This window comes from Corvus moneduloides, chromosome 17 (genome assembly GCF_009650955.1).
Source record: "Corvus moneduloides isolate bCorMon1 chromosome 17, bCorMon1.pri, whole genome shotgun sequence".
In the NCBI taxonomy this organism is placed as follows: domain Eukaryota; kingdom Metazoa; phylum Chordata; class Aves; order Passeriformes; family Corvidae; genus Corvus; species Corvus moneduloides.
This window is the reverse complement of record NC_045492.1, coordinates 8,320,086-8,332,627: the sequence shown is the minus strand read 5'-3', so window position 1 is coordinate 8,332,627 and position 12,542 is coordinate 8,320,086. Positions and strand designations below refer to the sequence as shown.

At 40.0% G+C, this 12,542-nt stretch overlaps 1 protein-coding gene across 2 annotated transcripts in view; it reads right to left on the bottom strand.

Annotated features, from left to right (window-relative positions):
* Window positions 1-12,542, bottom strand: part of DNAJC5 (DnaJ heat shock protein family (Hsp40) member C5) — a 30,816-nt gene that overhangs the window by 11,827 nt on the left and 6,447 nt on the right. Inside the window, exons 1-2 of one of the 2 annotated variants that reach the window (XM_032126549.1) lie at window positions 9,808-9,927; window positions 4,120-4,187 (exon numbers count right to left, since the gene is read on the bottom strand). The gene's annotated coding sequence lies outside the window, so the exon portion shown is untranslated. Of the gene's footprint in view, window positions 1-4,119; window positions 4,188-9,807; window positions 9,928-12,542 lie in introns of those variants that run through there. The other variant, XM_032126548.1, reaches the window with a different exon arrangement.

Here is a 12,542-nt window from a genome sequence, read left to right as displayed (position 1 = left end):
TTATGCCTTCTCCCATCCTGAGGAGATCAGCTCTGCTGTTCTTTAGCTACAGAACTGCAGCCAGGATGAGCATCCAAGAAAAGACTATTGGCTATTTTTGGATCATGTCATTACAATTAGCCCACACCAGATTATGCAGCCTTTGAAAAAGATATTTAAAGCACCGGACTTTTCTAATTTAACCCTATGTCTTATATAACAAAGTTAATCACTTCAGCTTTCACAAGGCTGGCTGAAAGCAACACACTCAGCCCTCACCCACTGCCTGGGTGGAACTGTGACCTCACAGCTCACAAACCCACAGCTCTGCTTCCAGCAACACATGGGAAGAGTCACACCCACACAAGGGGGACCAAGTGACAAGGATGTGGACAGACACGTCACCACTGGCATGTTCAGCTCAGACCCTGCTGTTGATTCTCTGCCTCACTTGGCCTCTCTGCCTTTACATTCATTTAACACTGGGCACCAGCTCCAGTTGTTCTAACTGGAATACACTGGCTAAACCAAACTCTCATCGAATCTCCTTCAAGAAGCCTTTGGCAATTCTACCCAGTTTAATTTAAAGCTTCCTATAGGAAGCTGTAAATTATTACTATTAATAATAAATAGTCTAAACTCTAATTCTCAGGCTAAAAATTCAAACTACACCCCAAATCTGGAAGGTGAATGTGTGCGTAGGGAGTGAAAATCCTTTCTTTGCAAGGACACTTCAGTAGCAAAAGCTTTCTGTATGGGAGGAAAATTACCGAGTGCTGCAAGACACAACACAAACAACTCACTTATTTCGGCATAATCTGATTCAGGGAAAGGAAAACCATATTTCAGGAGAGAAACTGCACACCCAGGCACACAGCAGACACAACCCTCTGGGACAGCCTTTCCCAAAGGCAGCCTCCCAGCCCCCTCTGCCCTGGAGCTGAGGTCAAAGACCGATGATCCTCATACGTCTCTGGTAATCTACCTAATCACACCAGCCTGCTCCCACTGCTTCCCAGGCTCCCTGCTCAGCTCCTCCTGCTCTGTGACCATCATCACTTCTTCCCACCCTCCCGGGAACCTCCCTGAAGCTCCAGCACACCAGTCCCTGCCAGCAGCTCCCTGCCAAGGAGTGTCTGTCACTACTGCTCTTGGACAGGGACCTGAGAAGTCGGGGGGGTGGGGGGGAAAGCAGCCTGATTGGAATTTTACATGCTGACTTAGCCCTTCCAAGGAAGATACTGCTTCAAGCAGGAGTTTCCAGGGCATTATGGACATTTTTCCTAAAAGCTGCAGCTCTATTTAAACATAACAAACTTCCTGTAACATCAACCCAACATGCCCTTGGTGACAGATGCTGCAGATCACAGCCATACACCATGTTCTGCTTAACAAAATCTCTGCTGTTAAATTAGGGTCAATTTGTTTAATAAAAATGAATTTGGTTTACCAGGCAGTATCTATCAGTCTGCAGGCACAGGGATACAATTCCACACTGCTGCAGCCTTAATTGCTTCCATCTGAACAGTGCTGGGGATCCACAGCTCAGTGTAATGGGATGTTAACATTTATTTCTCCAAACTGGTATGAAATGGACACATTGGCCTTGGCACAAGAGTGGAGGACAAGGCAGTGATGGGAATTCATCTGGGAAGCTTTTTACTTAAGGGAACAGAGAAGTATTATTACTAGGAATGCAACCTTTGGCTCCTTAAATATGAAACAGACAATAAAGGTGCAAGTTATTTAAGTTCCGAGTTTTCCTAAACCTGGGTATCATTTATCCTGCTGTTTTCACACGTGGCTCTAATTCACAGTCCTGAAAGCTGCCCTGTATTTTTAAAAACTGTTGTGTTCAGCAGCAACAAGCCATCTGCTCCCTTTTCTAACCAAGCAGGATGCCCTGAAGAGGTTTCTCTGGGAAGGCTCTGGAGAAAGGTAATCTCCTGGATTAACCAGCACAGTGTTTAACCATCTGTGTGCCACAATGTCCTGCCTTAGTCAGCTCTATCACAACAGGCAACTGCTTTCAGCAGCACCAGGTAAGTACAATTGGTACCACCTCGCTGAAAAGACTCAGATTAAACCTGACAGGTTATTTATGGAAGTCATCCTCAATGTTCTAAATATATCCATGGAAAATTCAACCTTAGAAACACTGATTTTCTTTCCATCTTCCCAGAAGAATCCCATCAAGTTTCATGAAACTGGTGATACCTTAGTTTCTGCCAGGTCTGCTGACCCTTTTGGAAGCTGCATTTAACTCATGAAAAAGGCAAAGGGTTATTACAGCCAAGAAAAAAACCAATAGTTCTCTGCCAGTTTAGGGAATTAAATACTCACAGAACATCCCAAAGAATGTCTGCACTGAAAAGGATGACAACAGATCTGGTGGCCAGAAGCAGGGAAGGTGGAATTAAACTCCATTTGATCTGCTGCAAGATGCTGCAAAGAATTTCCATGGAAGTTGGCAGTGAGGGGGATCAATTTTTCCAAGAAAACATGCTGATCTGTGTGGCAGAATGGAGGGAGAAGGTACTGACACTGCTCACACAGACAGCAGGTGTTTGGGACAACACTGAACCACCACTGCTGGGTCTACGAAGAACTACCTTGAAGTAAAGGGATGGAAGACTAATTCCATGGACAATACCCACAAAATGTCAGTGTTGTTAGCCTCTGGAAGCAGACTAACAGCAGTACTTCTCATCTCACTCCAGGGCTGAAGCACTGAGTATTTATTCAAGAACAAACCTCTGGAAACTGTAATCCTCAAATATCACTTTTCCCATCTCCCCCTGTGTAAGTCACACAGGCACCGCTGTCCCTTGAATTTCCTTGCTGGAGGAAAGACTGCTTCAGGAAGGAGTTTTGGCTGTTCAGCTCCACTGATCAAAATCAGAAGGGGCACAGGAAACCAAACAATGTTAGCTTTAAAGATATTACAACAGCAGGACACTGGGGCACAATCTCCAGAATTCTCATTTTCTCAGTGTCTGTATATTCATCAGCTTAAGTTCCTAAAAATAAAATAAAATAAAATAATAAAATCACTCCCTGAATGGATGTGGCAATGCACAGACCTGTACACAGGTGCTATTCACAGCATTACAGAGAACTGTCTATCTGCAGTGTGGGGAATCTGGTTGTAAATAGCTGTTCCAGAAACTGAACCCACTGTAAAGGAGAAAATCCACCTCCTCCCAACACAGTGAATGACACCCACTAGACACAGGATAATGTGAGGTTATTAACCTTAATGGATACTCTCTTTGCAAAGGAGTTTCATTAAAACCAGTGCACAACATCCTCCCAGTCTTCCAAAATATCACCAGTAACACAGAGAATAGAGAAATCCCCGAAAGGGAAAATAAGAACCAGAAGGAATGACCCAGACAGGAGAAGTGCTGGGAGTGCTGGACAGAGGGAAGTCACTGCTGTCCCAGCTCAGCCCAAACCTTCACATGTCTGTAACACAAACTACCAGGAATGCTGTCAAGCCCTCTACAGTTACAGTTTTAAATGCATATTAAAAGATGATTAAGAGTCCAACTTGGAAATTATGTTTTGCCAGCTCTTACAAAAATAATGTCTAGTCAATACTTTATTACACGACTTTAGAAAGCACTTGAGTATTTTAGGAAAGATTTGGATTCCACAAAGTACTGCTGCTAAGTGGTAAAATATAATGTTGGTTAAAGCTAAGATTTCAGCTTTTCAAAGATTTCCAGTGCAGAAAATTCACTACAGGTGTTAATCTAAAACAATTATTCTATCTCAACCAGTATTTATTAGTAAATGTCTAAATAAAACCACTGAGCCTGAAAGCACTTCAGTAAATATTGATTTGTCACAGAAAGGAAAAAGCACCACTGGCCTCCACATCCTGTCCATCTGTCTCAGAGTCACTTAGAGTTGTCCTCACAATCTGGTATTTTTCAAGGGAGAAAAAAAAAAATTTAAAGGGGAGACGAGAGAAGCATACACAAGATAGTGTAACCACGAAAAATATGAGGTGTTTTAGGCTTGGCTTCCTGAGGTAGTAAGAGGTTTTTATAGGAAATTTTGAACTTTGTTTCCTCAGCAATATTTTGCATTTAAATGAGAAGCTACAAGAAGTAAAAAAAATCCAGAACTTACCTGGTGTCTATTTCGAGTATTCTACAGTAAGTGATAACAACCTTCACACACTTCTAAAACTGATTCTCCTAAAGATAAAACAACAACAAATTAGTTGTTCACCAATTCTGAAGTTGATGCCTCATTGAAAAATTATCATCACACTATTGGACAGTAAAAACACACAAGTGTTTTATAAATATTTGTACCATAGTAAGTCCCCACAATGTAAATACTTGTCTTTAGAAACAATAAACTGTCAAAATAAATGACAAATATTTGAAAACACAGATTCAAGGCCTCTATGGCGTGATCTATCATTTCAGTCTCTTTTCCCCAACCTGTTATCATGGGAAAGACATGACTCTGAAACACACCTACCCAGTTGCACAGAAACTCTAATAACCATTATCTGTTTAAGACTTTGGACTTTTTCAACTTAGGCCTTTGTGAATATCTGCACTGAGAACACGAGGAGCATGTTTTTCAAGTCTTGGTAATCTGTTGTGCTGTTAGAGAGAGACTGTAAAGCAGCTTAGCTAACACAGCAGACCCCAAGCTGCAGCACCGGAGCAGCAGGCACAGCCTGCTCTGGGGAGCAATACCAGCTCCTCTCGCCAGGACAAATTTCCACCAAGAAAACAGCAGTGTCATTCAATTCACACTCCCTCATCCTGAAGCAGATCACCCAAAGGAAAAAAACAGTCTCATTTTGGCATACAAGGAGGGAGAGAACCTGAGAGGACCCAGCAGCACACACGAGGTCTTTCAGCGGTCAAGGCTCCAGATCAGCCATCACAGGGAAATAACAGAGCAAAGGGGCAAGAGCAGCCTAGGAAATGCTACATGATGCTATGGAAAAAATCAGAGAAAATCACTGCAACAGATTAAAACACCTTTCTGATTAAGCAGCCACAGGACACATCTAACCCACATCACCAATTATAAAGTCACTTATGCATTAGATGACTGAACAATAAACCTCACGAGCAGAACTTCAGAGCAGCTTTTACCTGGCAAGTCATTGCTTAATTGTCATACAAACCCTTTCAACAGCTGTCAGAGAACAAGCTCTGAATGCACTTGAGAAATAAACTCCCCATTGAATTAATAATTAGGCCTTTCACAGGCTGGAAGGTTCCAGCATGGCAAACAGAGACGTTGGGAATACACCCAGGGAGCTGCTGGCATTGCTGCCCACAGCAGTTGCTTGTTGCCATCTGTAAGAAGCTGCCTGATCCAGCAACACATCCCTAAGTGGGTATGAATGAAACAACCAACAATTAAATAATCAGCTTATTGTTAATGGATCTGTTTAGTTCCTTTGATAGGAACCAGCAAAGGACTTTTCCTGAATAATGACAGGCAGGGAGTTAAACTTTCCCACTCAGAGCCTGTGCAACACTAGAGGGTGGACTAACTCCCCAAGGAAAAATGTCCTATTTTGTGAAGCTATAGAAGCTCCCAGGTCCTCTGCCCACAGCTTTCTTCATTAAAAAGTAATCCACAACAAGAACATTCTTTAAGCATTTATAAAAAGCTGAAGATTGTTAATGGTGTTGGCAACCAGAATTATGGCTTCCTACCCAGATGAAGACCCCTTTTAATTGTGCCACTGATTCTGTTTCAGACAGCAACTCCAGATCCAGGTATGTTGACAGTCAAACTATGTTCAATTTGTGGAAATAATATGAGTAGAACAGCAGAAAAAAGCAAAGTCCAGATGTACTTTGGAGACAAATGTACTTGAAAAAATGAGCTATCCTGCTAAGGTCAGAATTGGGCATATAATGATGTAAATATCATACAATGATGTGCGGATAGAAGGTTCAAATACAAGATTCTGGCCCAGGCCTCATCAAAACTCCATCAGCAGAAAAGTTAGTATTTTTTACAGCACATATATATATATATATATAAAATAACCAGCCATATAGAGACTCAAAATATACAGAGAAATGTTGTCTCAATCTGGATGCAAGCAGCAATACTTCCTTCAGTCTCACAGCTATGCCAATACCAAGTTTCATTAAGAGCAGGCAGCCTGATTTACAGCTGAAAATAACCAAACAAGACAAAAATAAATTCCCAAGGAAACAACTTCTTGTAAAAATCAAAGTATATGAGAAACCCATGCCAGCCACTTCGCATCCTGCCTTCCCCAGTGCATCCTCTCTGCCAGCACTGAGCCAGCCCAGCACCTCCCAGGGGTTCGATCCCTCAGTTTCTGTTGCAACTGGCATTCCAATTTAGTGACTCAGGAATGTTTTGATCTCCCTAACCAATCTCATTATTCAGCAGGCCAGATCCACTGACCCAGAGCTCTACATAATACCCTGCTTGTAATTACTTGTAAATATCCCCCTTCCTTATTACATGATATTCACAGTCCAAACAAAAGCAGAGAAAATGGAAGGACAGATGCTGGAAAAGGAACTGGAGCATTCAAAACCCACAGCAGTGCATGACACCCAGTTCAACAACACACACAAGAAAGAAGGAAGTCTGCAGAGGGGAATATATACCTGTTTAAGAATCAGAAAATACAGAAATGAGTACGAAAATGAGACGAAAAAGGATTAAAGAATGATGAAGACAAGAACAAGCAAAGCTACACAAATGCAAACTGAATTCAGCAACACATTAAAAAGGTGGTAAGTTTTGTAACATAAAGGAAGAAATTTGCTTGAGAGGTTGTGTGTTCTTGCAACCATTTTGCTCATAGCAAAACCAGCTCTTCCAGCCTGATTTCTCCTGCAAATTTGAATCCAGTTTATGTACTGTTGTATCTTCCCCATATAATGGAACCATAAATATGCTCAGCATCCTTTCTTCCTCTAACCTAGAGACAGATACTCCCTTTTCCTTCCAGAAATCAGGCATGTTCTCAGCTCTACAGGAAAAAAAGCACATGTCTTTCTTGAGAACCCAAACCTCTCCTGAGAGACGCAGGTGAACCCTTTTTACTGAATAATTCTACTGACAGAATTGTCCTCATCCTGCTCTATATGTTGTTATCAGAAAGGGGGAAGTATCTTCAGGATACCTTGCTTCATAACCCATCTCCATCATGGACAGGAACTGTTATCACGGTTAGCAAGTATTTAAAGAAATAATGCTGCAATTAAGGCAAATAAAATAAAGTAAATCAATATACAGAATAGAAACTCCCAAGTCTTTATTTTCACACCCTTACTTGCTTGCATGACTTGCAAAATGAATCATTACTGAAAAAACAATGTGAAAAAGCTGAAGGCAAAGCAGTCTGGCTAACAAGTGCCTGCAGAAGACCACTACTATTTTACAGCACTCTTCTTCTCCCTGTAGCTGTCTTGAAATAAAGATTTTTAACCTATTAACTGAAGCACTAACATTTACTATTTCTTTAAAGCATCCAAGAGTGTGTTTTGGTGTTGCTTATATTTCTTATATCCCAAAAGCCTTTCAGCTGAATTTTGCTATTCAGTTCATGACCTTTTGATAAAGATCATGTGAGAGATTTCATATCCATAAAAACATTCTGTTTTAACGTATAGGCCCTGATGGAAAGCTCAGTATCCAGTGAATTAATGTAAATGCACACATCTCCTAGAAAAAAAGAACTTTATTGTGTTCAAGTCCATCTGCCTTGGGAACAGAGGACAGGTCTCCTACACTGAAAGACTGTGACACTAAAAACATCACTAAATTCTCTTGAGTTCTTTTAAAAAAATAGAAACACAGAGCTTTTAAATAATTGAAATCTGGAACAATACCATTTTTCTGCTAAATTCAAGTCTGAACTCATGTAACATCCACCTGCTGACTGCAAGAGAGGTTACACTGAAACGTGTGACAAATTTAACTACAGCGACACAGTGTTGTTTCTCTAATAAGCTTAGCAGATTAAAATGTAACCATTTAAGTCTGATTGACCAACCTGTTACAAAGACTTGTGACCTTGTACCCTACACAAGAGTAAGATTCAAATCTACTAAAGAACGTTTTCCATATTAGGGGAGAAAATATTAAGTATTGGATTTGCATTTTCTATCCTCCCTCCTCAATTAAAATAATTACTCTAAAAACCTGGGGGTGAGGGGTTAGTGGATTCCTTACTTAGGATTTCATTGCTCCTATTTAATCCCTCAGCAATATTAAATTATTGTTTATGACATCACAGCACTTTATGTACAGAGTGCAAGCATCACAAACTGCATATGGCTATAAAAAAACCCCTACATCTGCTTACTCAGTTAGTTCAAAATCTCTGGAAAATCAGCAGCTCTGTTTGCTTTGCTCATTATTACTTTTAATTTTTACTCCCTATAAATAGTTTTTGAATCACTGTGACTACTCACTGCAAGTTCACTAGAACAAACCAGCCAACCCACAACATTCCCTGCTGTGGGTGGAGTGATGCTGATGCCACTTCTTCTGGAGAAAAAAATACCTTAAACTTCTTCAAAGGCATAAAGCCCCATTTCTGCTAATGGGTTGTATGAAGTACATAAATAAAAAAACCTCATACTGCTAATGATTATATCAATATAGTCTAACCCTTCAAAAATAAAAGAACTCTTGGAACAGATGGGTCTGCTCACATAAAAATGAGATTTACGCTACTATATCACACCTGTAGGTAAGACAACTAAAGGCTTTTAAATAGGAATAAAAGAAAAAAGAAGTCTATTGTCTCGTTTAAGAAAAGGTTGAGAAAATCTCATCAGTTGTCAAAACATGAACCCCTTGAGAGAGTGTTACAAAAAGAGAATTTAAGGAGACAACGTTGATCCAAGCAGCCCCTTTTTACAGCACAGGAGGCTTTTGCCTGGTCAAAGAGATGGAACAAAGTGAGGTTACAAAGTACAGCAAAAAAGCCAAATAAGCAGTCTGAGACACAAAAGGAACAGACAGGAACACATCTTTCAAATTACAAGTTGGTTGGCAAAGGGCAAGAAAAAGATTTATCCAAAATTAACTTGAAAGGGCAGGGGAAGGTGGCTCCTCTCTGTGCTCATCAACAGCAGCAGCAGATGGAGGGGAAAAAAGTTCTTTCCTATTTTCTTTTCCTATCAATTGTGAGGCAGATGAAAAGGTAAATGAGGGATTCCCCTCACACACAATTTAAACAATTTAGAAGTATGGCCTTACAAACTGCAAAACATATACCAAAATTATTTTACACCTACCTTGGTGTTAGAATTGCTTTGTTCTCAAATAAAACACCATAAACACTCCTGGCAATTTCAATCATGGACAGTTCTTGTTAAAGACTTTGAAATAAAGACTTTATTTTAAAGAGTAAAAAACCAAAAAGGAAGACCAGCTTATAGCAACAACACAAGGCAACACCTGTATCTAAAATGATCCAGTCTGGTGCTTCCCTTTTGAGAAACTTCACCTATTTTCAGATTATTAATCTCTGTTCTTTAATGGTTGTCTCCCACCAAGCACACAAATCTTGCACTTCAAAAAGTTATGAATAAAAAGGCAAAACAAGCAGAATTGAACAGCAGAACTTACAAAGAATTTATATTTTCCAGAAACAACCACCCAGCCAGGTCAGGAACAGAAAAGCCAAAATGCCTTTATATGATTACCAGGAACTCAATGTCACTGCCTCTGTCAGAGCCTATTTCACAGGACATTAGGTTTTATTCTTAAAATCAAGCCTATTTATTTAATAATACAAGCAGAAAGTAAACTTCCCCCACCATTTACTTTTACCTCTTGTATCCAATCAGGTCCTTCAGCCTAAGATGATGCATAATTATTCAAGCAGCACATGTATCCACTCAGTTAAGTTCCAAAGGCTTTAGTTCCAGAGATTATTTCTTCTGCAAAGTTAAAAAATTAAGTATATCTGAAGATCCTCTCTTCTCCTAATTGCTCAACTGGATTTCCCCAGTTTTTGTGGAGAGTGGGGAAGAGACTATTTCATTATTTCACTTCCTTACAGAAACTGAACAATTGGTGTCGTAAAAGATATTTTAGGCTTGAAAAAAACAACGATAAGCCCAAATAAAAACAAAACCAACAAAACATCATCAGGAGTAAGTAAGGGGTGCTCTGATTAGAAATGGGGCACAGGCTGTAGATGAAACTCCTCTGATTACTGTGAGGGGTGAGCACAAACCCAAACAAACCAATACCCCCAGAGACTATCTCCAGGATACAGAGATATATAGATATAGATATATATGTCATGGAAGACATTCTTCACTTCATGCCACAGATTCCTCCCCTCTGGATGGTGTCAGGTGTTACAGAAAATGGTTTAAAAGCCACAGTTATATGAGTTTCGTACCTGCCCCATTCAAATCCCCAGCACATGGACATTCAGAAGCATGAAAGGAGTTAAAACTACAGAATTCCATGACAAAACCTGAACTGACCAGTACAGCTTGTGTTATGCAAACTTTTACTTGTTGTTTTGGCAGGAAAATACAACCAAGCTCCTTTTTGAAGGCTGGGTGACACCAGAGGTGACACCTCCATTGCAAATATTTCTGTTTCTTTTCAGGTGAATTAAACCAGAGCCCATGTCCAGGGGCAAACGCACAGTAAATCACAGCAGAAAGCACCTTGGGGTAGAGAACACATTTATTCCCAATGATTTTCCCAGTGATCCCAAATTCATCCCTATGAATACAATGCTAATGTCACAATATTCTTGTAATATCCCCAGAACGTTACCCAGTACACTCCCTGTATGTTGGAGTCAGCTCTTTTAGCTACAAATACCCAAACAAATCACAGGGCTGGATTTAAAACAGTTTTAATTTAAACTGGCATTCTCTTACAGGAGACAAACTCTTTGGTATTTTCTAACCATACAGTGTGGTTTCACCAACAAAAAGATTTATTTTATACTACTCCCCCACAAACTATAATGATATTTATTTCCCCTGTTCTCTCACTCTGCATACATTTAATCTGCAGACTGCCTGATGAAGGATGTCCTCAGTTCCACCACTCAGTCTAGCAACAGTATTTCATAGCTGCTTAAAAAAGAAAAAAACAAAGCCAGTCCATAATTCAGAAATAATAAGGCAACAAAGAATGTATTTGTCCTACTGATTTTCCCACTACCTCATTGGTGATTTAATAAGAAAAGACACAGCTTGAATTTCAGACCATAGACTTAGTTTGAAAACCTGACACTTCAGGAAAAACCATGTTCAGACTTTAATTGTAACTGAGTTTTCTAACACCGTAATTGGGTAAGAATTAGAACACATATAGATTTTAAATACTAGGTTTTCAGACAGGAGTCACATCTCAGAGGGCTTAGAACCAAAAGGCCACTATTATACTGGGGCATAATTTAATCACTGCCATTCCCAAGGCCTTCCAGTTTCAGCACAAAGTATGGAATTACCACATTTAGTCTTTTTTCCACCTAAATAACTGATAATAAAGTCAGAAAACTCTATGTATAATTTTTGTGACTGATGTTTTTATTTCTTCCTCTGATTTTCACTAACCCTGGAGTGTGACAGATGTCTCTTTGCTCTGCCTGTACCCCTGATGTATTGCCATCAGTACAATGTCAAACCAGGGTCATTCCTACCTGTATTCCCCAAACCAAGGGTATGTCCTCCTGGAGATCCTTAACAGGAACAATATTAGTTGTAAAATAGCACCTTTCCTCATTTAGGGTTATTTCATAAATAATATTCTATACATCTACACATTTAAACAGCCTCAGAACAGCAAGAAGAGTGAAAGTCATCACAGACCCTTTTTAACAGCAAGAGGGACTCCCTGGCCTTTATATGGAAAACATCAACGGAACAAGTCACAGGAAGAAACGTGGTTTTCAGACAAGCTGCAGGAAAACAGGGTAAGGAGTTGTGCATTACAGGACAACCACAGGAGATGCTGGGTTTTCATCATCCAGGATGTTGCATCCAACATATATTCCAGGCCAGGCCCATAAAGTCATGTTGCCTGCTGGCTCTCTTATCCAAAGCACTCACGGAAATAGTAAGGCAGGCTTGGGAAAATACCCTGTGCACCTTCCAAGCACCTTCTGATTAACTCTGCCTGCCTGGTTTTCCCAAGTCAATTGCGAAGAGCCAATGCTGCGCGAATTTAAACGCGCAACAAGAACGAAGTGAGCGAGTGTGGAAATCAGGAACTTTGTAGGAAAAGACAAAATGAGATATTTATTAAGGAAAAGAAATGTTTTCACTCGTTACTGTCCAGACAAAAATATCTCTATTGAACATGCATCTATTTTACTCTGTGATAAAAATGGTCTACTCCAAGCAAGAATGTTATTTCCCAGCATTAACATCAGGGCCTTCAGAAGAAGGACTGACTGACCAGTGATTGGTCAAATCAAACCCCAAAATGATACAATAAGTTTTCTAAAGAAAAGAAAAAAATTCTAAAAACTCTTCAGACCCTATTTTTCCTTCACCACTCAGATTAGAAGAACTCCAAGACACACCTCA